Source organism: Armigeres subalbatus, chromosome 2 (assembly GCF_024139115.2).
Source record: "Armigeres subalbatus isolate Guangzhou_Male chromosome 2, GZ_Asu_2, whole genome shotgun sequence".
NCBI lineage: Eukaryota > Metazoa > Arthropoda > Insecta > Diptera > Culicidae > Armigeres > Armigeres subalbatus.
In genome coordinates, this window is record NC_085140.1 from 427,783,077 (window position 1) to 427,810,685 (window position 27,609).

At 37.0% G+C, this 27,609-nt stretch overlaps 1 protein-coding gene across 7 annotated transcripts in view; it reads left to right on the forward strand.

The window, feature by feature from the left end:
- The first annotated feature begins 14,614 nt into the window (after window positions 1-14,614).
- The window catches only part of LOC134213552 (disintegrin and metalloproteinase domain-containing protein 10), a 260,648-nt gene continuing 247,653 nt past the window's right edge, over window positions 14,615-27,609 (forward strand). For 5 of the 7 annotated variants that reach the window (XR_009979479.1, XR_009979480.1, XM_062692694.1 and 2 more), the window contains exon 1: window positions 14,615-14,915. The gene's annotated coding sequence lies outside the window, so the exon portion shown is untranslated. Of the gene's footprint in view, window positions 14,916-15,534; window positions 15,551-27,609 lie in introns of those variants that run through there. The other 2 variants (XM_062692699.1, XM_062692696.1) reach the window with 2 other exon arrangements.

The window sequence follows — 27,609 nt, forward strand, 5'->3', positions numbered from 1 at the left end:
TGTCAACATTCCATCAAAGTTTTAGGATATTTGGATTTGAAGTTATTGCCTCAATATGGGGACACTACATCCCCCGTTAGTCACTCATACAAAAATTTGGCGGAAAAATTCAAAAAAATTAAAAACCCTTCTTAGGCTTCTAATTTTTTGTAGATTTGACGGATTTGATGAAGGGTTGGCAGGAAAGATTATTTATTGCGTAGATCTCATAGAAAGGGAATCAAGTCTCCCCAAATTTTAAAATTGCATGTGCTGTCGAATTCAATAACAAAAATCGTTCATGTATACGCACAGCAATTCGATAATTTCGCGTATTTTGAAGGGAAAATATTTAAAAAATCTGAGGGCACCTTTCTAATTTTATCAAAGCTTGGAGAGGGATCAATTTCCTTGGAGGAGAGGGATTCTTGGAGAGTTCTTGAAGAGGGATCAATTTCCCCCAAATATTTTCAATGTCGATTTTTGACAGCACTCCAAAAAATCGATTGTGTATCAATAACAACAACAATTAACTGTCATACATCAGTAAAGTTAAATACTATATTTCTTAGAGAGTCTGTGTGGAAATCGCGTATGTTTATTTATTTTTAGTTGGGATACATCGGAAATCAGAAAAGGGGATCGAGTCTACCCAGTCTCCCCTACGATTATGAGTGGGAATACAGACCAAGTAGGAAAATGACACATGCAGATGCATTGTCAAGATTGCCAGTGTTAGGTGGCACAAAGATTGATGAATCGTCTATCAATAGTTTAGAACAATATCCAGAACTATCTTTAAAGACACGTGATGTAACGGAACTTACAGCAAAGGAAAATATTCTATCACAAGGGTATGATTTTGTTCATTTCAATGGCTGCAGATTATTCCGGATAGGCTAAAATACTATTATAATTTACATAATTCTTTGAGTTGCCAAGATAATTGTTTGTTCTATGGTGATAGGTTAGTAATTCCAGAGAAATTATAAAGAATTGTACTGAAGATGTTACACACCAATCATGACGGCATTGTCAGAGGAAAAATGCTAGGAAGAGGGTAATTCTGGTGGAAAGGTATGCGAGCAGACATTGAGGAGTTCTTTAAACAATGTGAAATATGTGATAAGAGAAGAAACGTTCCGATGGAAAAGGTTATTTCTAAATGGCCAAGTTGTACATACCTTATGGAGAGAATCCATATTGACTTTTTCGAGTTTGAAGGCAAGATGATACTATTGATCATAGATTCGTTTACTAAGTTTATTGAAGCAAAGGTAATGAACGGTACGAATGCAGAAAAAGTTAATGAACAGTTGATTGATTTTTTTCAAATTTGTCGGGTTACCGGAGCAGATTGTGTCGGATAATGAATCACCCTTTAGTTCTTTTTAGTTTGTGCGGTATTGGGAATCTCTTAATGTTAAGATAATGAAGAGTCCAAGTATATCATCCACAATCAAACGGTGCTGCTGAACGAGGAATTCAGACAGTGAAAAGCTTTCTGTTCTGTTCTGTTGAAAAGCTTTTCTTGTTAGAACAACATAACGATAGGAAAACTTTGACTAAGAGATTGAACGAAATACTTGCATGGTACAACAGTACCCCTTATACGGTAACTGGGAAATCCCCAAGTGAGTTACTGTTTAGATATAAGCCAAGAAATGTTTTTATATCGATAAACCCGAAAATACGTACAAGTGAGATAGATACAGGAAGAAAATGTAGAAAAATGTAAATATTGACGAATCGAAAAATACAGAATAGATTATTGATGATAGGGGAAATATCTGTGCAGGAAACAGGTCCCGTAGCGTAGTTGGCTACACGTTCGCCTTATAAGCGTACGGTCATGGGTTCGATTCCCAGCCCCTCCACCAAGCCCTTGTCAGTCGCCTGAGGTGCCCCAAACGGTGGGGTGCGCGTCTTACTGACACGGCTGCCCGATGACGACTGACAAATTCGGGACTGATTTGCGATTTGGGCGTAACTTTATGGATTACGGAGAATGCAAGCGTTTTCATACTAAACTAATTCCCTTATCTGGTAGAGGAAAGCTTAATCTGTCGGATGCATACCGTGGTTTTCCCATGAAAAGCTTCTTTTAGCAGGAATTCGCCTTCCAATGTTTGTTTACGAAATAAGTTACGCCCAAATCGCAAAGCGGTCCCGAATTGTTCTTCTCGGAGGCATTCCTCCAACGTACCCGGATAAACGGCAACCGAACAATGCAACGAGCAATTTGGATACACGATACGGACAAAAGGGACACAATGGACTCACGATGAGATGGACCCGGCAATGATAACAACAACGAATGTCTAAAAATAGATTCTGTGTGGATTCTGTACAGCGGATCACGGCACAGTAGCGGTTAAGAAACACAGAGTGCCTACCAAATAAAGAAATGAATAAAAAAAATATATATCTAGCGTAACATTTGAAAAGGGCCTACAGCCAAAACGTAAACATTGAGAAAATGCCGTTCGAAAAAAATGCATAACATTTTCTATTCCTATTTCCCAGGTTTATGGTATTTTAGGCAGCAAAAACTCCTAAAAGCACATAATCAACACTATCTATCCATCCATAACCTTAATTGCATCGAAAACATGCAAGAATGTGTCGAAATCGTTAAAATAAAATTTTAAGTCTATTTTCATTTTTCTCTCTGGAATAGGCCTTCTTGATAAGTCATTCTGCATTTGCTTGTCATTCATAGACCCTTTGTTTACGGCATTTTTCGAAAGTAAACACGGGATAAGGCTTTTCGGGAGGGGAAATTTTCTCTCTCCGAGGTTGAGCCGATGACGGTTCGGAAAAAATTCCCGTTATCGGCCCGAAGTTGGAAAAGGCTTATCCCAGACAGAAAAAAAAACAGTGGCTTGGCCGTTTTTTAGGGTGGACCTACACATATTTTGAAAATAACACGTTGTAGGCCCAATAAAAAATAGTTTTTTCTAAGTAATTTAATTGAAGATGCGGAACATTTTTATACTATTAGTAGCTATTAGAGGATGCTATCGAAGGGTGTTAAAATTGAATTTGTTTATTTTTCATTGTAGGCCCTAATCAATTGTTAAGCGAGATATATCAGAAAATGTTACAAATAAGCGTAGGTGATGTGAATCACTAGGTGAGTCTCCAAATTGATGTTAGCAGAAATCGAAGTGATTCAAATGAATCAGTTTTCCTCAGAAGGTCAGTTAGAACCAAAAAGATACCGAGAAGATTTACTTTCGAAGATTATAATAGAAAGGGGAAGGTGGTGAGAGAAAGGGGAAGATTATAATAGGTGGTAACGAAATCGAAATGGTCGAAGAATTCGTGTACTTTGGCTCACTGGTGACCTCCGATAACGATACCAGCAGAGACATTCGGAGACGTATCATGACAGGAAATCGTACGTACTTTGAACTCTGCAAAACGCTTTGATAGAGTTCACCGCTGTTCTAAACTGACTATGTAGTACTGTACAGTCAAACCTTCATAAGTCGACGTTCTATGACTCGATGTCGGCTCATGGAAGTAAATGGTCCCTTCGAAGATCTTCCCAAGTATTTTCTATTCCACATCTCGATATTTCCATGAGTCGATGGTCCCTTCAAAATCGACTCATGGAGGTTCGACTGTATCTACAAAACACTCATTAGACCGGTAGTACTAGACTGGCCCAGTTTAGTATGGGGAGAAAAAAATGTTGTCGAATTCCACGGGGCACCCCCCAGGATTATGTATTTTGGTGAGAAAATCAATCTCTCAAAATATCAGCTCAATCGCTTGTTGCATAAGCTGGCGCATTTGATTTGAAGTTTGTATGGGGATTTCAGTTAAAATATATAGGAAAACACACCTCCGTCACTCATTCGATCTGAAAATTGGTTCTGATTGCTCGATTGCGCTCAAAATTGCAAAAAGGGCAGTTGGCATACTACAGAACAATTTCACAGAACATTGTACGATGATTAAATGAACTTTTAGTTAGCCTCCAGCTGATTTATTAGGAGCTGGATTGCGTAATTTTGGATTTATTGATCGAATCGAATCAACCGAAAACTATATAAAAGTTCAATCAATCATTATACAATGTTCTGTGAAATTGTTCTGTAATATGCCAACTGGCCTTTTTGCAATTCTGAGCCCAATTGCAATAAGCTATTGAGCTGAAATTCTGGAAGATTGATTTTTACGCCAAAAGACACAATCCTGGGGGGTGCCCCGTGGAATTCGACAACTTTCTGTTTCCTGGGTCAGTCTATTCCTCACCAGGGCTGCCAACGTACGGCCCGCGAGCCGGATGCGGCCCTTGGCTCCATTTTGTTTGTGGTCCGCGTGGCGTGGCAGAAAATACTGCATAACCGGACCACAAGCTTATCTATGTGGCTCGAGAAGCTTCTTTTCATAATTTATTACTAAATACTGTAGGATATTTAGGGTTTCACAAAAAAATAAGTCTGTCAATCGAGTCTTTTACTTTGATTGTGTTCCAATTATTCCCCTTTCAAACAATGACCGAGTGACCCCAAGAAACGAAAGGTTGATGTGGAACATCGCGTTTTCTTGATGAACAAAGGATAGCCGGTTTGCTTAATTTGTTCGGAAAGTATTACTTTAGTTGAAGGAATCAGATCATCTGAAATGATATTACGAAGCCAGGCACTCTTCTAAATACGATATTTGCACTAAACCAGGAAAAAATATGTTGAAATGGCTTCACGTGTAAAATGCTCATTTAATATGAATTTTCATTATTGATTCAACTTTTTTTGATTATCGAAGCAACAATCTCTCTTCCCTCTGACAAACACGAAAATGCAGTATGGGCCAGTGTTGCTGTTAGTGAGATTTTGGCAAAACGAATGAAACTTTGCTATGATAGAGAACTTGTTAAGGTCACTCCTGACAGAATTCCTGACAGAAAATCCAAGTTTCAACGTGCTCGCGTTTTCGGGGGATACGGAAGCAACGCACAACTGTCGTTTTTATTTTTTCACGCATGCTGCGACGCAGCAAAGCTGAATCAATAAAAATTACAGTTGTCCGCCGTCTCCGTATCGAGTGGTGTGCCCCCGAAAACGCGAGCTCTTTGAAACTTGGATTCTGTCAGGATTGGATTCTTAAGGAATGCATATCCGGCTATTGTCGGTACCGTGTAGCCTACGGAAAAACTCCTTGAGTAGCATTAGTTTGCATTGTGATACTTCCAAGAAAGGAAAAGCAATCACAGTGGAATTGTAATATTTCCCAGCACTTTTCTATTATCTACCAAGACTTTTTTTTTGCGAAAACGATCAATATTTCTGAAGTACTAACAGACGACAGCCAGTATACTTTATCAACGTGAGGGATTCACCACCACCAATTCTAAATGATGTTGACGGAAATGAAAGCAGAATACGGAGATTTGCTTTAGTATTGCAAAGTTCTTTGACCTGAGTGACTTAGCTTTTCTGGTAGATAGTACCAAACATCTCAATGATATGAACATAAAGCAGCAACCAACACGTCGAAGTTTTATTATACAATAATAAAGCTTTTGAAACAAAATTGGTACGACACATGTTGGCATAGTTGGTTGCTGAAAACTGGTACATTTTCCCACCTTGTTGAAAACAGTTCATGTAAATCTGTTAAATAAGCTGATAAAATCCAAGACCATAACATCAGTTTTAAAGCCTATTCGCTGATTTCAAAGAACACTGTTACGAAACTTCCATTTCCTCAACACCGTGTAATGTACAGGGGTTAGACAAAAAGGTTGAGAAAGGTAAAAATAAGTCGAAATTCATATCATCATAACTTTGCGTATAATAATCCGATTTTGATAAAACCAGGACCATCAGAAGCGGACACTCTTCTAGTATACTGTCCTTCTGCAAAACCTGAGATTGGTCCTTGGCCACCGGAAATGTTCTGGGTTTTCCGAGGGTATGTTCAAGATTCATTTTTTCCACTGCTTGTCATTTTGTGTGACGTTAACTTTCATCATGTTTTATACTTTCTCCGAAAACTAGAACTAATATGCCGGCCAATGGTGGCTGTATATCAAGAATCCATCTAAACTACATAGAGATACGGCCATTTCCGTAAAAACGGTACCGGGAACATGATGAAATGATAACAGATCGGAATAATGCAAATATGAGTATCTGACTTCATGGCTTTGCGAGACGATGATTACAGAAACATTTCCAGGATGATAGTGTCCACTGCCACCCGTATAGCAGGTTCCATGGGCCTTCCAGGAGGGGCCGGTTTTGGCACCATCTGGAACCATGCATATATGGGTGTCAAAATTCATGTTTTCCCAAGACGATGAATATAGGATCTTTATTAGAGATATATTTTGAGGACTGTAAGACTCTTTTGCCGATTTGCAACAGGTTCCGGAAGTTCTGCGAAAGTGACATTTGTTTAGGGTGTATGGCCAATCCCGTATCCTTTTTCACGAAAATGGCCATATCTCTGCGTCTACCTAACGGATTTTCGATCTGCAGCCAGCATTGGTCAGCATATTAGTTCTAGTTTCTGGGGAAAACATAAAACATGATGAAAGTAAACGTCATATAAAATGACAAGCAGCAGAAAAAATGCATTTTTAACATACCCTCGGGAAACCTGGAACACCACTGGTGGCCAAGAGCCAATCAGAGGTTTCGCATAAGGCCAGTATACTAGAAGAGTTTCTGCGTCCGATGGTCCCAGTTTGATCAAAATCGGATCATTCTACGCAAAGTTATGCTGATTTGAACTTCGACAAATTTTTGCATATCTCAACCTTTTTGTCTAACCCCTGTAATTTCAAAAGGAAAGTGCTGCGTACCATCTATGGTGGTGTGCAGATGGCGGACGGTACGTGGAGAAGGCTAATTCGTGGTTCAATTGAATCAGCTGTTGGGAGAACCATCCATCGCTCATACCGCGAAAATCGGACGACTGCGGTGGACTGGGCACGTAGCCAAAATGTCGCACAGTAATCCGGTGAAAATGGTTCTCGACAACGATCCGACGGGAACAAGAAGGCGAGATGCGCGTGGATCGAATAGGACGTAGGACGATTTGCGGATCCTCAGGCTGACTGCGTGGTTGGCGAGCCAAGGACCGAGCTGAATGGAGAAGACTTTTATGCACCACACAGGCCACTCCAGCTTTAGACTGAGAAAATAATCATAACATTGTTAATTTTGAACTGAGGAAAACAAAAAGAGATCGCGTGGGTTTTGTTCATGAACCTGTTAACTGTTAACTAATACTTTTTTTTCCTTTACTGATTTTTTTAAAAATCTCCAGCATCTTTTTGTCTCAGTCAACATCTCAGGAAATTTTGATACGTATTTCCTTCCAGCTTGGTGAAATCAAAAAGCTGACAACTGCAATGATTTTCGTTTTTGTTCTGGCTGATTTATGACGACCATAATAAGCAATTAAACTGTTCAACCATGTCCCATCACCTCATACAATACAGGTCTCTAGGCAACGATCCTCGTCATATTAACGAAGCAGATGTTCGGTCACTATCAGCATTTATAAAGTACAATTCCGCTATTTACTCAAAGCTCCCATGCAGACAGAGATTTAAAAGAACAACAAGACAACTTTATAGGTTTGCACAAATAGCTTCATAAATACAAAAATGGAGGCCGAGATCCGATGTTTTCTCCTCGGAGATAAGCAGACATTTTCGTCAGACGGATATTACTCATAACAAAAGTCGAGATCTTTCTTTTGCTTATCTGCGTCTTACTTCCCAGCCTATAAAAGAAGACCATGTTTAAAAAAGTTATCATTCGTCGTCTAATGAATAGTAGACTCAGACTACAGTTGGGGCACGTCTCGTTGGCGTTTTATTAGGTCATGGGATAGCGGGGCTGATGATTTGGCCTCTATCTTCATGAATTAAACTCATGATATCAGTGAGGCGTTACTCTAGGCTCCATGCTCGTCGGTCTTGGACGAAGCTCCTCCAGTTTCTCCGACTGCCAAACCTTTTTCAACACCTAGTTTTTTTGACAGCGTACAGCCACCATGTTCATGACCTTTCACAAATATTCTTTTCGTTATTTTCTAATTCCCAGCTAGTATTGTACTTACGCCCCAAAAGGTTAAAAGCTTTCCGGTCTGCATTTTGTCTGTTCCCGCTTCATTCCGAAAAGCGCAATCACATGAGCGAGGACACCTATAGGTTATTATAATTAATTAGGTTATTATAATAATAGGTAATTATAATTGAGGTTAATCTGCTCATATTTATCGACAAGTACTTATGAAATAAATTGACCAAATTTAAATGTGCGCACTAGGGTGATTCCGGTGACAGTCGGTGAAGATCACAGCGACGAAGAAAGACAAGCGATTGAATGCTCGGTTCGTGGAACTGCAAATCTCTAACCTGAGAGCTGAGCTCTTGGTGAATAACCGGCTCGTTCCGGTCGTTCATGTTGGCCATGGATTCCGAACCGACTCAGCTGAGTGAATAAATCTGGGCTCAGGATCGTGACTTCGATGGCCTTTCTCCAGATGACGCCGTTTTCGTTTGCCGCGACTGTTGCTCCCAGCTTGGGCATTCAGGTCGCCGATGCGCGGCCGATGATCCATCGCCGCTTCCCGGTTTTAGCTTGAGTTGGGCAGTACGCCACACTTGTTGCAGCGCGTCATCATGTGGCAGTGCTTATAGTACCGTGTCCATAGTTGAAGCTGTTAGTGCACTTCGTGACGTCGTGATGCACTTCCCGATATCACTCCTTGTCAACTATGGTCTGGTTGATTACCCCGATCAGCACCAGGTCCCTGAAGGTGGTGGAGCCATGCTTCAGATAAAGCTGATCGCGATATTTCTCATCTTGTCGTGACGAGGGACTTTGTGCACCGTGATTGGGTTGAGTTTGCTGCTTTCCAACTCCTGGATGCTCATCTTTATTTTCTTCCATGTCAAGCCTTGAGCAGCTTTGTGCCGGGGAAGTCTAGTGGTTTATCGTTAGCGCGATATTACAACAAAGTTTTACCGAAAGGCTTTCATTTCACTCCAAAATCGAACTTTTCATAGAAGGCTCGGAGACGTATGATGTTCTATACCAAACGACTCAGCTCTTCGAGCTGGACAAATGTCTGTCTGTCCTATGTATGTGTGTGTGCATACGAAAAAGGAAAAACATTAGCCTCTTCATATTGTATTTCTTAACCTATTTTCTTGCAACAAGATGCATTCGACGTGGGATAAAACCTTACTTACTTGATACTTGATGGGCGATGAACCTACGCCGAATGGAGTATCCCGCTCCACTGGGTTCGATCCTGGGCCAATCGCTTCCAGTCGCTCTGAACATTGAGCGCCCTCAGGTCCTCTTTAACTGCAAAAAGCCATCGTGTACGCGGCCTTCCACGAAGCCTGCGGCCTCTTCCGGATTCTCTACTAAATATTATCTTCGCTTGACTTTCTTCCGGTATACGAACAACGTGTCCAGCCCACCGTTGTCTGCCTTGTTGTATAAGCCTAATAATATCCAGCCCTTTATACATCTGGTACAACTCGTGATTCATGTGACGCCGCCAGATACCGTTCTCCTGTTTACCACCGAGTATTGTCCGCAGCACCTTACGCTCAAACACTCCGAAAGCTCTCCGATCAGCCTCCTTTAACGTCTATATTTCATGGCCGTATAAAGCTACCGGAAGACTCATAGTAGTATCACAGATAACAGATATTGAGGCTGGCATCCGATATGTGTGTAAACATCCGCAACCGTTAATTCAAATGTATTTTAAATTGAGACCGCGTTTGGCAATCGATTGGAGATGACGCAAGGATCATTGTTATTGAAAACGCAGCCCGAATGCGGCTGTCAAATTCATTGGCTGTGTTCGACGGTTGTTCATCAGCTGCATCCGTGTATACTGCCGCAATCAGTTGAGTAGATGGCAGTAGTGTGCCAACGTATATCAATTCAAAAGTTTACACAGGATTTTCAATAAAATTTGTTCTAGCCTGAATAACTGTTATCTGTGGTAGTATATAGCGCGAGTTTCGTCTTCGTAGGCAGACTACGGGACTTAAGCTGGTTACGAAGTCCGTAATAAGCCCTATTTGCAGCTGGAATACGCCTTTTCACCAGAGCGTTAGTGATTAATCATAGATTTAATCATGATTAATAAATAAAATACAACAAACACGATTTAATCATTAATCACTAATCGTTAATCATAGAACTTTACATTTAATCATTAATCACTAATCATATTCATAATTGTTTTGAGTTTATTCATTAATCATCAATTTAAATCACTGCATACATCACTTTTATTCATTAATCTTTAATCATAATCATATAAGTTTTATACCTTTTAATAACCCAATTTGGAAGAAAGGTTACTTGCTTATTGATCACTATGCAAATCATTCAATTTGATTATTCATAATCATTAATCATTAATCATATCGATCGTTATTCATTAATCATACACATATTGTGCCAACATTTAATCACGATCGGTAATCGTTAATCACACTCCAAACGTTTTATTCATTAATCATAATCGTTAATCATTGTCAAAAATTTATTTAATCGTTAATCATAATCATTAATCCTTGTCAAAAACGAATAAATCATTATTCATAATCTTTAATCATAGAGTCGAATGATTTAATCATAACAAATTTAATCATTCATTGGATGCTTTGTTCATTAACGCTCTGCTTTTCACCTCGCGGGTAACATCATTATCGCACGTCACTATTGTTTCAAGATACACAAATTCTTCTACCACTTCAAATTTTGCGCCATCCAGCACCATTCCACTACCACCACCACTAATTAACCCACATTGATTGCCAGCGACCATGTACTTCGTTTTGCTGGTATTTGTCGTGAGTCCAATCCTCGCTGTCTCCCTCTTAAAAGGTAAATACAAAAGCCTCTTCCACAGCACGGCGATCAATCCCGATAATATCGATGTCGTCAACAAATCCCAGGAGCATATGAGATCTTGTGATAATGGCATACCAGCTGGATTCGAGAGTACATCACCCTGCTTTAATCCATCTAAGGTAACGTCTTCCCATATTTTCGTCATAACATGGTGCAGAACTTCGTAAAGCTGCTCACTGCCATGTTCGAGAAGTTCAGCCGGGAGTTGATCCTAAACCCTAGTTGATTGAAAATAATCGGTCATTATGTTCAAAAGTTATGAAGAAAATGATGTGTGGAACCATATAAGGTTGGTTGGTTGGTTGATTCGCTATAAAGCGTTTGCAAAAACCGTAAGGTATACAATTATCTTTGATATTTGTAACATTAAGGCAAAACTAAATGATTGAATCGATCCACCGCTAGGTGGATTAATCAGAATTTTTAATATTTAGTATCGACGATCGAATTTTTGAATATCGGTTCGACAATTTCTATACTTAAAAACAAGTAGTGAGAAGCCTATTCGGTCAAATGACCTTTCCGGCCAAATGACCTATTCGGTCGGATAACCCGTTTGCATGGCCAAATGGGTTTCGGCCTAATGGTTTGTTTGGCCTAGTGGCATTCGGCCGAATGGGTTTCCCCTTGAAAAGTGTCCCATGAAACGCGTGACGGGTAAAAAACTAAGGTAAAATTTGTTGAATTGCGCAACAATAGACATATTTCTGAATCTGAAGAAAATATTCGTTCTTCATTTTAATTGAGTTTGATGTTTGCCCACCCCGCCCTGTGGTTCATGATTTGCTCAAGTAGCTGTCAACACCAAATGTCCTTCACTGACAAAAATCCAATCATATCCATTATGTGTGGCAAACATAAATTTTGACTATAGCATTTCCCACATAATGGCTATGTGAATTCGCATAGCATATATGTGGAAAAACACATAACCGTTATTAACTAATAACCTTTATGTGGATTCTCCTATCTTCTTTCTCTTCTTCTTTTTGGCATTACATCCCCAAACTGGGACAGTGCCTCTTCGCAACTTAGTGTTCATTAGGCACTTCCACAGTTATTAATTGCGAGGTTTCTAATCCAAGTTACCATTTTTGCATTCGTATATCATGAGGCTAACACGATGATACTTTTATGCCCAGGGAAGTCGAGACAACTTCCAATCCGAAAATTGCCTAGACCGGCACCGGGAATCGAACACAGCCACCCTCAGCATGGTCTGGCTTTGTAGCCACGCGTCTTACCGCACGGCTAAGGAGGGTATCTTATACCGCTGGTCCTTAAATCCTCATGTGAATTGAATTATATATTTGACGTGTTCATATGATAATTTAGATAATTTTTGACGTGAAAATCGATTTTCTCGTAAAAAAAATCTGATTTAAAAAAAAATGAATTTAAACATTAAAAACCTTCGTGGAAATTCCGAAGAGAGAATTTTCTGTTAAATATCTTGGCTGTGCATATGTACAGCACATGTTTCGAAATGAACAAATTGATATGAAATTTGCGAAAAAGAATCTTCGTGTCTTGGAACCCTCAACCTACTACTCTCGAGTCCCTCCAACATTTTTTTTTCCAATGGAGGACAATGATTTTTCAAAAAATCCGAAATATAATGTCCGATTGAGCCAATTTTTAATAGCAAACAATGGGACCGCATTCCCCGTCAAATGCAACTTGTTGCGAGTAAATCGGATAATGCTAAGTTCCAAAAAGTGTGCCTAAAAAATTTGTTTGTCGAGCAGAGTCGATCGGTATTTAACACTATGGGTCTCCGGGCTTTGTATTAAAAGTTCTTTTTTGGAACAATCATATAGCCTTTCGGTACAACTGTGTTGTACGAGAAAGGCAAAAAATGAAAGTCGTTTAAGCCAAAACCTAATTATTGTATGCATTTCCGCACACTAATTCCTTAAATTTGAAGCTAGTGTATAGGTAGATTGAGGTTAGGGAAACGCCACTGGATTAGGTAATAGAAAAGGTGTGATGCAGTAATACGATAGTACATGATTAACTACAACAAACATATTCTATATTTTGATTTTTTAAATATCATATGATTTTTCCGATATATCGATATTTTCATTCCAATATATCGGTGATATCGATACTTTGATTCGATTATCGTATCGAAGTATCGGAACATCTCTAACTTAGAGGCTTAAAAAAATATGGATTCTTTGGGAAAGTGGACCTTAAATAAGCCAAAGAATCAACTGAGACAATAAAACAACACTGCCAAAAATATCTATATAAGATATATGTGTCGCCGATATAAATTTTTGCAATAGCACCACCCTAATATAATCGATATAGAACCACACATAAATTAAATAATTGCTAATTCGAGACCACACATAAAGTTTATTTGGAGATATATTTTATTAGTAGTTCGCGTGGAGAATGGTTATGTGTGCGCTGATATACATCATAAGTTAAATCTATGGATTTTTGCCAATAAATATGTGTGGATTTTTAGTAGTGAAGATACAATTTTTGACGGGAAAGGTTAATTGAATATGGCCTAAACACCTTTGTTCAACTCACTTGAGGGAAGAAAAAGTTGAATACATGATCAACTTCTGGCAAGTCAGTTGAATTCAACTGAGTTGTTCGTATGGTGGCCCTCTCTGTCAAAATAGAACATTTCGTTCGATTGTCTGTGGTTTTGCTGCACATGAGTTATTTGCATTAATTCCGGGTATATCCCCGTTAGCGTGTACCCAGCTGATTTTTTCATTTCCTCCTCAGACGCCCTTTTTATTGCAACCATGGTGAGTTCTTCTGAGTAACTGACTCTGATCGATGTGCTTCAGTAAAGGTTTGGGTCAAAGTCCTCTAAGTCTGTATTAGTCGAAAAAATAATGTAAACTGCTGAGAGTTTCTCTCTCAAACGAGCGAATTTTCGTTCAACAAATGCTTCTTTAGGGTTTGGCCCACACCTGTAGGAAACACGGGACTGACATTTGTATACCTCCACCACAGTTTGTTTCGTAGTCAACATTGGAAATTCCGCACTGACAGCCATAAAGGATAATCACGGGAAGAAAAGAGATAGGTGCGATCCACACTGACAGTTCCATAAACGAAAAGCAGTTTAAAAGAGACTGCATCTATGCTACGAAAACACAACCAAAACATCAGACCCCCGGTAGGAAAGCACATCGGTATACCGGTATACATATATGTGATGTTTTTAAGTTCTGTTCTGAGCACAAACACGAACAACCGCTCAGCCAAACCTCTGTCAAATAGTGTGCATTGGATTGAGATCGGTTCTCATGAGTTCCACCAGTCGAATATACACGCTTACTTGAATCTTCGCAGTATACCGTACCCTTTCATTCTTTTTATTAAATTTTACCACAAGTTTTGCAACAATTTAAAAATTATTATTTGTTCGATACAAATTACTTAATCAAGTACATTATGGAAACCTAATTTTAATTTTGAAATATAAATATTTTCATAAACGTTTCTATTGTTATATACGTTATATACGTTTCGTATCGTTAATTTTAATTAGTTTCAATTTATTTGTTATTTGTTATTGTATTAAATTATTTGTTGCATGCTGTACAAAGTCACCATATGGATTAACAAAATGTTTTCGCGAAACTGGTCCGTTTTATTAGACGCAAGATCGATTAGCGATCATTAGCGTGCGGAACCCGTTACCTTCGCGCGATGGTCCGTCGCTCCATCGTTCGAGTTCCGTTGTTCAGTTTACGTGTTGGCTTTTCACCGTCGTGTTGGTGGTTTTCGGTCCTCTCTTCTGGAAAGTGATTGTATGGCTCGCGACGGTCGCGTCTCTGGTGGGTGAATTGAATTGCTTTGGTGCGCTTTCCGGATAATCCGCGGCCATCACCATCTTCTGTGGTGTCCGGAGCCGCTTTCGTGGAATCGTCTCAGCGGTACAAAGTGCTTTGGATGCAAAGAGTGTTTTGATTACAAATTCTATGGGCAAAAATTATTGACCGTCAGCGGAGTTTGCTGTTTGTGTTGTCGAAAGTGAGTGTTTTCATGTTTGCTATTGCTGTTTTATTTACGAGTTGGGTTTAGTTGATAATCTCGTGAGACAAAAGAAAACAACCAGCAAGAAATCTACCATCCACGGTTTTTTATGGGTAAATGAAGAAGCAAAAATCGGAGCAAATAAAACTGGTTCTACCAGTTTCAGACGACCTCCTCCCATGACTCACGACGGCGGATGGACGGTCAGACATCCGAAGAACGAATCGGAAAAGAAGGGAGACATAAAGAAACCGTGGATCGTTGGGTGATCTGAATGGTGAATTGCTGTGCTAAGAAGAATCTCATTTGAACATATTTGAAAGAGTTATCATCCACGAATAAAGAAACGTTTTATATTCAATGTTTAAGTTATTTATTCCTGGATTGGGTCTTAGTCCTAGGAACAAGTTGAAGTTGATGGTTTCTTCTATTCATTGAAGCTGTTTGGTGTGAATGATGTCGGAGAAGAGAAGAGAAAATATAACAAGCAATAATTATTGTTCAATGGGCTCAGAATTTGGCCACTGTGTGCGTGAGTGAATATGCAGTGCTCCTAGAAAGTTTGTGAAATTCCTTTATTTAACGTTAATTAGATAACATGTTATAATATTGGTTTCAGCATTAGATTTATCGTGAGTATGCTAAAGAAAAATGTACACTAATTGTAATTGTTATTCATCAACTGTTAGTTCAATTTACCTCAAGTCAACAATGATTAATGTTCATGTACAGTGTTGACCCGATTTTGTCACCCCAAAAATGTTTGAAAATTTTTGTCGTCTTTTTTGACGTAGAATACGTCTTATGGGAAATTATAGGGGGGTCATTCTGCAGAATCAAATTTGAGACCGTCACGAAAAGTGGTCAGGAAGTATGATAAATCAGCCACATTCCAACCGATTTAGATGATTTTTGTATCAATCGATCGACAAACGCTTTAAGATTTTGTTCAACTATTAGAAAAAATTGAATATAGGCGCTAAACTATTGAAAAATTGAATTTCGTCCGGCACTGTTGAAAACTTGTTATACACAGTAATTTGCCTAAATCGCGCGTGAATTGATGAATGGTAAAAATCAAATTCGAAAAATGATTTAAGCACGAAACTTATAATGACTGTTCTGAGTCACTGTGTAATACGTAATTCTGATACAACCTACTTTTATTTTCGTAAATAATACAGCAAACAACATTGATTTGTATGAAATAACTTTCATCTCCTGTAGTTTATTATGAATGACTTCTGAGTACCTGTGAAGGATTCTGTAAGCATTTTCGACAAGGAATAACGGGCACCGTTAACGCATTTTGCCTTCCCAAGGCATAAAATCATTTGTATTTGTGAAATGAATTAAAAAATTGGAAATATTTTTTTCCGATTTTGTCACATACCCTGTTTTACTCTAAAATTCACCATTAGCATTGATCATTTCGCACAAATTCGTAGGTGGTACGCCAAGAATATTGTATGAGAGGAGCATCACTTTCATCCGTTACCACAGATGTTGATTTGGGACTAATCACTATCTCTTAGATGAAAGTAATGTACTCTCCAAAAATCGAGATCTGTCCATTTCAAAGTTTGAAAAGTTATCGCTGATGAAAACTCCCCTTCTTTCCACAACTGAGAAGATATCAAATGATAATTTCAATATTCATCGTATGAGAATGATTCAGCACAACCCTGGCTGATAGTGTCCCGCTGCAACCATCCCCGACGGAAACTGGAACAGAGACTAAGCACGCGCCACGTGAATCGTGAAAGCTGGGCTGTCAACGGCGTTTGGTAGTCATCCTATGGAGGAAGTCAGAGTACACGCGACAAAGAAGTATGACAATTTATTTATAATAATTATTATTCCTTCACGTGAGTTGCGCGGACTTTGCGTTTACTCCGACAGACACCTAGGAATCAGTAAAAACGAGCCGAAGAAAGTTTCCCAGACTGATTCCACTTCAGCAGCAAAGAAAGCCAAATATCCATTCCAATCCAATCTAAATCCAAAACTAATCAAAATCCAATTAATTTCAAATCCAAATCCAATAAAATCTAATACAAATCCTATTCAATCCAATTCAAATTCAATTCAAGTTCAAACCAAACGCAATCAAAATCCAATCCAATCCACACAGTGGCGTCGCGAAACCTCACTTTTTACCTGTGCACTGATACAAAAAATCAAATTTTTGATGGTTTGACAGCCCAAATGGAAAATAAAATTCAATCCTAATCCATTTCAAATCTGATCCAAATCCAATCCATTCCAACCCAAATTCAATCCAAGTCTAATCCAAATCAAATCCACAATGATCCCAAAAACGAATGTTGCAAGTCAAACATATTTACGCTCAAAATAAGAAAAATACGAGAAAGTTTTAATTTTTTTTAATGAACTCAAGATTATTTTTATGAAAATTTACGAACTTTAAATGCGTTGGAAAAACGTCAGTACTTTTTTTTAAACAAATAATTTGTTTTTACGAAATTTCTTAAAATTTAGGAAAGATCGATTTAAAAAAGTGTTCTTAGGGTCTGTCTCATTTGGAGAATTAAACTTAAAAGTGACAGTTCGAAAATTAAAAAATCACCCCGTTATAAGAATGGCTGGTGCTACCCAGCAATTCCAATAGGACATCGATGGAAAATGATTCGATATCTGTCAAAAGTAATCTTGCTCTGCGAGCAGGGTTATTCGATAATTATTGAAATGTCACTTCTAAGTTTAATTTCAGTTTAATTATCCAATTGAGACAGACCCTTAAGTAGTGAAAACAAAAATATGGGTCTTAGAGAGTTAAAGAACTTCTTCAATAAATTTCTGATGCAATTCCAAGAGATACTAGACTTATTTTCAGATTATTTTAGTTTAATTCTACCTTGAGGAATTGCGAGGAAAATCTAAGCCTAAGTCACTTCAAGTGCTTCAACTTTTTCTGTTCTATTAAAAGTTATACAGGAATTTCTTGAATTAATTGATTAGAGATTTGCTGTCCTAGGCTCCAAAGATGAGCTTTTGGAGATTATCTGTTCTATAATTAGAATTCACAAGAAATTATTATTTTTATTAAAACAAACATAAAAACTTGCTAATTTCCTGTTAAGATCCGCTAATAAAATATTTTAGTAACAATTTCTCCAGCCGGGAAAAAACCGGGAATCATCGTCGAATGTCGAATGCTGAAATCGCACTTTAGGATGCTGGAATCCGAGCATCAGTCATGCGCCTGTATGATCCTCATTCCATCTCTTAATTATACATTTCCTTATTTCATCACTAGATATGTTAAATGGGAAAAAGTATTTCATAACTATTTCTGAAATTCAATTCAATTTTCGTTGCAGAGCAATTATGCTTTTCCGTCGATAATTTCAATCGTCCACTTTGATGTGTTAGGGTGCCTCGCAAACAGATAAAACGTCATGTTTTGAGGCATCACATAAGTTTCAACATCCGCTGTAACTTACTAATAGTACTACTGATAGATCAGACGCAAATATGTTTGTATTTCTGGATTTGGCTCTGGAACCATTAAACATAAAACAAAATTTCCATAAACAATTAAGAATTTTCCACAAAACAAAAATAAATAAGCACTTTTAAAAGCAAAAATATCAATTATAAAAGAAGAATTTTCCATAAAGAAATGAAAATGTTCCACGAAAAAAATAAAAAATTTCCATAAATAAATCAATATTAGCAATACACAATTACAAAATTTTCCACAAAATAAATATTTAAGAAAATTTCCATAAAAAAATACAAGAAAGCAATAAAGCTGATGAAATTTTACATGAACTTTAAACGTTTTCAAAGAAGGGGTCATCTATGGAAAAAAAATCACAGTTTGATTGCTTTTTTATATTTCTTTATGGAAATTTTCTTATTTTTTATTGCTCTTTATTGATCATTTTATGGAAAATTTTTATTTTTTTATGGAAAAAATATATTTATTTTGTGGAAAATTTTGTAATTTTTTATTGCTAATATTGATTTATTTATGGAAATTTGGTATTTTTTTTTTCGTTGAACATTTAATTTTTTTATGGAAAATTCTTCTTTTATAATTGCAATTTTTGCTTTTAAAAGTGCTTATTTATTTTTGTTTTGTGGAAATTTTTTAATTGTTAATGGAAATTTTGTTTTATTTGTGGAAATTTTATATTTATTTATTGCTCATGCCCTGATTTCTTTATAGGCAATTTTCTATTTTTTTATGGGAATTTTTTAATTGTTTAGGGGGAGTATTTATTTTAGTCAATAAAAATTCAATCCAAATTCACTGCAAATCCTATCAAAATCTAATGTAATTCCCCATCAATTCCAACCCAACTCATTCCAATACTAATCCAAATCTAAACCTATTCTAATACAAATCCAATCCAATTGTAATCCAAACCCTAATTTAATTCATTTCCATTTTTAATCCAATTAAAATTCAGTTCATATTGACTCCAAACCTAATCCGAATCGAATTCAACTCATTTAATTTCCAATTAAAATTTATACCAATCATTATAAAAATCCAATCCACATCCAATTCTTTTTCGAATTTAATTCAAATTAAGTTTGGATCCAAATCCAATCTAAACCAATCCTAATTCCAGTCCATTCCAAATCCAATTAAATTCTATTTCTAATCCAATTGAGACTCAATCCATTAATGAAAATTTAAACAAAATGCCCAATCAAACGTATTCCATAGTTCTTTCAAGTGACTCGGGGAGGCACTACACACCGTGTTATTTTTCCTATCTTTTATCTCTTTCTAGCATTTTCACCTCGTAATTTTGGAACGGCGTATTTCGGTTTTCAGTTGTTTGATGTAACTGTAAATGTATCGGCATGTAGATTGCGAGTAAGCACGCGTCGGTGATACTTTTTCAAAATCATATTTGTTGTAGAAAAAAAATAAACATTCTATGGTAAAAATGATGACGATTTGATGATTGTTCGTGCTTTCCGTATCACCTTAAATTAGTTTCTTCTTGTATTATGAAAGATATTACACAAAAAGTTGGAAAATTGCATTTCATTGTAATGAAGGTACAAAATATTGAAAACTTTCTCAGCTCGTCTTCTTGAAACTTAGTTTTTTCACTTACACTGTTTTCCTTTTAAACAACTCAATTCATATCATTATGATTTATTATGTATTTTCTCTTAATGGAATACGACTATAATTTAAATCATCTCAATAAACATTGATATCCACTTTGTTATTCTTATAAAATCCATATTTGTTATTCCATCTTTAAGCTGACCAGTTCACAAAGCTGTACATTTTCATATATAAAAATTCAAACATATCTAATATCAGTAAAATAAAAATCCAATGAAACTTTCGAACCTTTTTGTTAACAGTCACTGAAACATCCATCTGGCAACCGGCTCGTTTTGGTGAATGGACATCTCTTGTTCTCTCTTGTCGTTGGCACGTTCCAAGAGCTACCAACCACAGTCGAATTGCCTCCACATACCAATCACTCCGCTCTCGCAACAACAAAAACGATGTGTTGGTGTGCCTATAGGATTTAAAGCGAGACGTTCGGTTGGCTTTGGGACTTTGTCTGTTGGATCGGCCCGAGATCCATCAGTGCGCGAGATTCAATTTCAATGTTCGACAATAATTAATGGGCCTATCAGCCGACGTCTCCCTTCCCCAACGCCAATACAAATTCCTCCGGCAAAGGAGAAATTGTTATTTTCCAACAGATCGTCCAACCGTATTAAACATAAACTCGTGAAAACCATGTTTGGAAAGAAAAAATTGAAATGTTTCCATTCGCCAAAACAACTGCGCTGCTTACGGCGAGCTGTTGAATTGTTTATTCTAACCGAATGAAAACATATTTATTCAGTGCAGTGCAGCTCCTGTCTATTGGTCGCTAATGTGTTGTTGTTACATCCCGATCGGATCTGACATTCCAAATATAAACAACTGCTGCTCATGCTGGGCGCTTCCGCCAATGAAGGTGACGGTTAGCCCGCTATGCTCTTTCGTAGCAGGCGATGAAAACAAAAACCTAGTTGGGTAGCTATGGAGATGTTGATTCATTCAGAAAAATAAGAACGCCCAGCACTCAGCAGCGTTAACCCAGGTGTTAACCATTGAGCGATAGATGGAGAGTGATCTTTTATTTTGGGATAATCCACCATTTTTATTTCTGGAGACAAAGACAGACTGGGTTATGTTGGTATGTATAGTTCAACAATCACGTGGAACATCGAGTTAAAGGTTTTTGATCTGGTTTTATGCCAGTTTGATGTAAAATTCTTCCATATGTGTTAAATCTATATTAATTAAATAAATCTTCTTCTCAAAGTTACTTTTAATTCTTTTCAGCCTGTCAGCTGAGTGGATTGGTATATAACACCATGGGTCTCCGAACCTTCTATCAAAAGCTCGGTTTTGGAGTGGTCCTATAGCCTTTCGTATAGTTAGTATTACGAGAAAGGGAAAAAAGAATATTGCGACCTTTATTCTCCAAAAAACAGTGTTTTGATCACTTTGCAATGAGCAGCTCAATTTCATGATTTAATTTTATTTAACATTTCAAAATCGCGGTGTACTGTCGATCTGCCCCACGCTCCATGTTTGACGCGCGATGGAGAACATGATAATGATATTATGCTTACATCGGTGTTGATCCCAATATGTGTGGGTGCTGAAACACAGTGAAAAGATAACGGCACTTACTCGCATCTCCACGCGGAACCTACTCTCTCCGGCTCTCGTCATTTATGAATCCAATGAACGGGAGGAGGAGGTCTATACCCTTCCCTTCAACGTTAAGTCCGCGCTCAGTTGGAGACATGAAAATATAAAAAAAAACTAACTGTTGGATCGAACGCAGCCGATATTTAGTCGGAAGGGTCCAGAGAGAAAACAAAATACAAACTGAAACCCATTTTATTCACTCGTCCACTCTCGTTGATTTCGTTTGTCCCCAGTAGCCAACGCTGACGCTGCTGTATGGGTGCATGTTCGTGGGGTATTGCACTTACTTTCACCCTTCTCTGTGGCGGTTCCCGACCGTATCCCGGGTCCGCCTCCCTTTCACTTGCGATTCCGTTCAGATTCAGGGCCCAATCTAATACATTAGCCACTGTCACGATATTTGGTTGGATTCGTTTGGTTAGTCGAGCGAGCCACCCACATCATCCAGTCGGTGTGAACGTGATGTGATGTGGTCGAAAATTGCTGGCCGAGAAGTTGCATCTGTGACTGTGAGTGTTTTCTCTCCGTCGTTTTGTTTGTATTTCTATGCTTCCTCCATGCAGTTGAGTTTATTTTCCTAAGAGTCGCTTCACAACTTCTTTCGAGTTGGTTTGTTTGTTTCAATTAATTAGCATCCAGCCGTCAGCGCATTGTTCTGTTTGATTCATAAATTTTTGAAAAAATCAGTTACATGTTTTCTGTATTTACTATTGTATGTATGTAATGTGGTTCAAAAGATAAATATTAAAAAATTTTTGGCTAGCATGAGATACAAATTAATTCGCATAGGAAGACTTCTATAACACAGATTTTTTACTTGTATAATTTTAAAACAAAATCATTCCAAAAAACCTGGAGCCGCCACATTGTTTCGTTTAGGAATTTGGTATAGGTTCGCTTTTTCAAGGTTTCTTGAACGTAGGATTAAGTCCTTCGCAAAGTTAGGAGGATCCTTCCGCAGATTCAAATTTGAGACCGTCACGAAAAGTGGTCTGAAAGTATGGGCTATCTTAGCCGTCAATCGATTTTGGTATCAATCGATCGACGAAATCTTTACGATTTAGCCCAACTATTAAAAACAATGGATTAAAGGCGCTAAACTGTTGAAAATTAAATTTTACCAAGCACTATTGAAAATCGTTCAACCAATCAAACCCGTGCGTGCATCGCTACTTGTGAACTCGAACTAACGGATTGGGCTGTAACCCTCAGTTCAATCATGACTTCACGGAAAGCGAACACGATGGCTGCAAAGCGGTTGTCGCAACTCGCAAGATGCCACAAGTACACGCTCAAAGTGATTAATACAATTTTGTGTTCCCTGCACACAAAATGGGGCGCTCCTGGAACAACACGTTGATGAGTAACTACCATGTTACTCATTTTAGTTTAGTACAGAATAATAGAGAGAATAATATCACTTGAAGATGGCAGAAATTTTCCGTCAGAAGGAGATGCTGCAAAAATTTATTCGCATGGATGGCATCATCGAGTGGCTGAAGCTGATGTCAGTAGCATTCAAATTAAATTTTCTCACATGATTCTGACTTTGGTTTTGCTGCTGTTAGTGATTGGAAATGCGCATTATTGGAAATAAATCAAGTTTTTAGACCAGCATTATATACAAAGACAAAGTTGAATCATGCACTGAATCAAAACCAAAACAAGAATGGGACTTTATGAAAACTAACTATACCAACTCAAGTATCCAACAACCAAACCTGAACAAACATTTAGAAAAAAATCGTTAGATAAATAAATTAATTCAAATAATGCATCACATGACACCTATGGACGGTCACACATGTGACGACCCGAATAACAACAAACCAATGAAATAACATCTACTAATACCAATGTTGTTTTGTTTAATTTCTTCGATACCAATACGCGTTATCAACGATAACTATGAAAGGCTTCGAAACTACTAACGATGGCTATGTATCAAGACCTTAATTCAGGGTTTCGACTTTTCGTTTCAATGAGACCAAAGCAAGCGTTTTTCGGGCCAAGGGAGAACTTTTTTTCGTTGTTTATGTTGAGGATCATCTTTCACCCATCAATCTTTCTCCAGAATTGGCCTGGGAAGATAAACGAAAATCTTGCCTATTAGATGAAAATCCTTTTTCGTTTCATCACTTTTACCTTTCACTCACTTTTCACGAGAATTATCGCAGAACAATTACAAAATTGTATGGCCGCGCTGGGATTCGAACCCAGAATAGTAACAATAATAGCTGTGGGGATGCGCTTACTCTAGCCACACCACCACGCTATCTGTACGAAAGCGTCAAGCTATTTGGTCCACATAAGCTACTACCATTTACATTCATGGTGCCACGAAAAGACTCGAATATGAAAGAAAAAGAGCAAACCAACGTTTGGCGGCAATCGAAGTGAGCGAAAAATGGTTATCACTCTCCAGGCTGTTTTTCTTTCCCGAAAAGCGATTTCTCCCCGAAAATTTTGGCGAGGGAGCATCCTGTGCTCCTGAGATTGAGTTGATTGGAGTCATTGAAAAGAGTCAGCTCCTTAGATCAGCTCTTCAGTTCTTCAATGCTACATATCTTCTCCTTTTTGGCATTACATCCCCACACTGGGACAGAGCCGCCTCGCAGCTTAGTGTTCATTAAGCACTTCCATAGTTATTAACTGCGAGGTTTCTAAGCCAGGTTACCATTTTTGCATTCGTATATCATGAGGCTAACACGATGATACTTTTATGCCCAGGGAAGTCGAGACAATTTCCAATCCGGAAATTTCCTAGACCGGCACCGGGAATCTAACCCATCCACCCTCAGGATTGTCTTGCTTTGTAGTCGCGGGTCTTACCGCACGGCTAAGGAGGGGCCCCCAATGCTACATATATTAAAACATATTTGAGGCATTCCACGGGGGCATGTCAGTCGATCCTGAGCGACCATTTCGAAAATATTTGAAACTCTGCACAGTTTTTCAATTTCATCTAAATCGTCATTTTTCGATATCAAATCTTCATATTGAGTCACGACTAACTTTTCAAAAGGGAGTATGTGAAAATGGTTCAAAAATATTTAAAAAGCTGCACAGCAAAAACGGAATGTTCGATTGTTATGATTTTTTCAGCAAAGTTAGACAACTAAATGGTGATTCTTAAGAAAATGTGCACAGTAAAAAAAATTTTTTTTTGCCTTTAAAAATATCATTTTTGTCACAAAAACTCAAATATCTCAAAACCCTATCTTTTTTCGAACGTAATTAGGGAGTATGTGAAAATGGTTCAAAAATATTTAAAAAGCTGCACAGCAAAAACGGAATGTTCGATTGTTATGATTTTTTCAGCAAAGTTAGACAACTAAATGGTGATTCTTAAGAAAATGTGCACAGTAAAAAAAATTTTTTTTTGCCTTTAAAAATATCATTTTTGTCACAAAAACTCAAATATCTCAAAACCCTATCTTTTTTCGAACGTAATTTTTTTAGGGAAAACGGTCCATTATATTAGCTATCTACCATAAAAATTTGGTGATGGTAAACTAATAAACAAAAAAGTTATGACATTTCAAACATTTCACAATTTTCACATTTAGTAAAAAAAATTTTTTTTCTTTGTAAGTTATTTCGAGAATTGCAGTTTGATGCAGATTTTATTGTTAAGGGACGTGATTTAAACAAGTTGTTTTCACGTACACACGCTTCAAGGAAATTCACGATAATATTAAAATAGGTTTTTCCTCATTTGCATGCCTTCGGCCAAGGCAATGTAAGCTTCTTTCCAATTCAGGAACACATAATGTGTGTGTGTGCACAACCCATGAGAATATTAATCTTATTTTACATAGTTTGAAAAGAATCAATTTAACAAAGGATATTAAAATGTTAACTGGTAGTCTTTTGTGTGAAAATACAACATCAAATTGCTATCTACGATCTTGTTCGGATTGTCCAGATTCTTCATCATTGGAAAATACTTTATTCGCTGAGTTTGAAGAAAAATATATTGATCAGTTATCATTTGAGCAATGGGTGACCACGGATAGGTGTGACATAGAAACTATTGTAAAACCTGTAGATGAGTTTGTGTCATATTTTTGCTTGAAATTAGAAAGTTTAATCCCTCACGATTTCATTAAAACAGAACAATCCAGCTTTTTAAAAATACGAAAAATACATTACAAAATGGTGAATTTTTAGTCATTTGTGATTTTTCTGAAAATTACAGCTTTGTATTGCAAGATGAAGTGCAGTCCCATCACTGGAACGTACAACAAGCTACAATTCATCCATTCGTTATTTATTTTAATGGAAGTACGCAAATTGAACACTTAAGTTTTATTATAATTTCAGAAGATTTAAGACACGATTCAGTATCCGTAAACTTGTTCATTGAAAAATGATTAACTTTTTACGCGTTGATAACCATAAAGAAGTCAAAAGATATATTTCATGTCTGATGGAGCAGCGTCGCAGTACAAAAATCGTAAGAATTTTTCGAGCCTATGTCAATTTAAATCAATGTACGGAATTGATGCAGAATGGCATTTTTTGCTACATCACATGGCAAAGGTCCTTGTGATGCTATTGGAGGAACAATAAAGCGCATGGCCACAAGAGCAAGTTTAGCCAAAGAACGTGAGCATCCAATTAAAACTGCGAAAGAACTTTTTGATTGGGCAAATCGTAGAAAAGAAAAAGATTTAACCAAATTATCATTTTGTTTTACTACTACTGAAGAGTACGAAATAAAGGCTTCAGAGCTCAGCGAGCAATTTAATAACGCGAAAACGATCCAAGGAACCCAAAAATTTCACTGTTTCATTCCATTGTCGGAAAATAAAATTAAAGCAAAACTATACTCAAACTGTGCTGATAATAATTCAAAAGTGTTCGATATTTTAAAAAATTTGAATAAAAATAAATAAAAATAAGTATTAATAAACTGTTTTCTTGATATCATAACCCATACCAAAATTCAAACCCAAAACTCTTAGAGTTTCTATAACAACATTGTGTAACTGCCACATTTAATTTAATACTTAGGATAATATTAATTCATTTTATTTATTTATACATATAATATTTATACATATAATATACATAATATCGATGAATACATAAATATGGAATATCATACAAACAACTTGTTTAACTCACGCAAGGCCCTTAACAATAAAATCAGCATCAAACTGCGATTCTTGAAAAAAAATAAACGGAAATTTTTTTGTTTACTATATGTGAAAATTGTGAAATGTTTGAAATGTCATAACTTTTTTGTTTATTAGTTTACCATCACCAAATTTTCATGGTAGATAGCTAATATAATGGACCGTTTTCCTAAAAAATTACGTTCGAAAAAAGATAGGGTTTTGAGATATTTGAGTTTTTGTGACAAAATGATATTTTTAAAGGCAAAAAATTTTTTTTACTGTGCACATTTTCTTAAGAATCACCATTTAGTTGTCTAACTTTGCTGAAAAAATCATAACAATCGAACATTCCGTTTTTGCTGTGCAGCTTTTTAAATATTTTTGAACCATTTTCACATACACCCTTTTGAAAAGTTAGTCGTGACTCAATATGAAGATTTGATATCGAAAAATGACGATTTAGATGAAATTGAAAAACTGTGCAAAGTTTCAACTCAATAGAAAATCATGAATTAAAAATTTTCTTAAATTTTGATGCTGTTGCTTGGAATCGCTCATTTTTTAATATTATTATTTTGATTTTAATTATTGTTTAAAAATTTGAAAAATTTATGTCATTCATTCATTTATCCATTTCATCTATTTGCCTCACTTTGAAATTTTTAAAATGTTAAGCTATAGTGAGGTATTAATTTCGTTAAAAAAACCGACAACTTTAAACATAACATTTATTACGCTTTTTCTGTCCGTCTAGTTTTGAAGTCTAGGAGTTCGTTTAGAACCATCACATTTATTTCTATACAAAAACTTAACATTATTTTCTATTCATAATTCTAAGTTACAT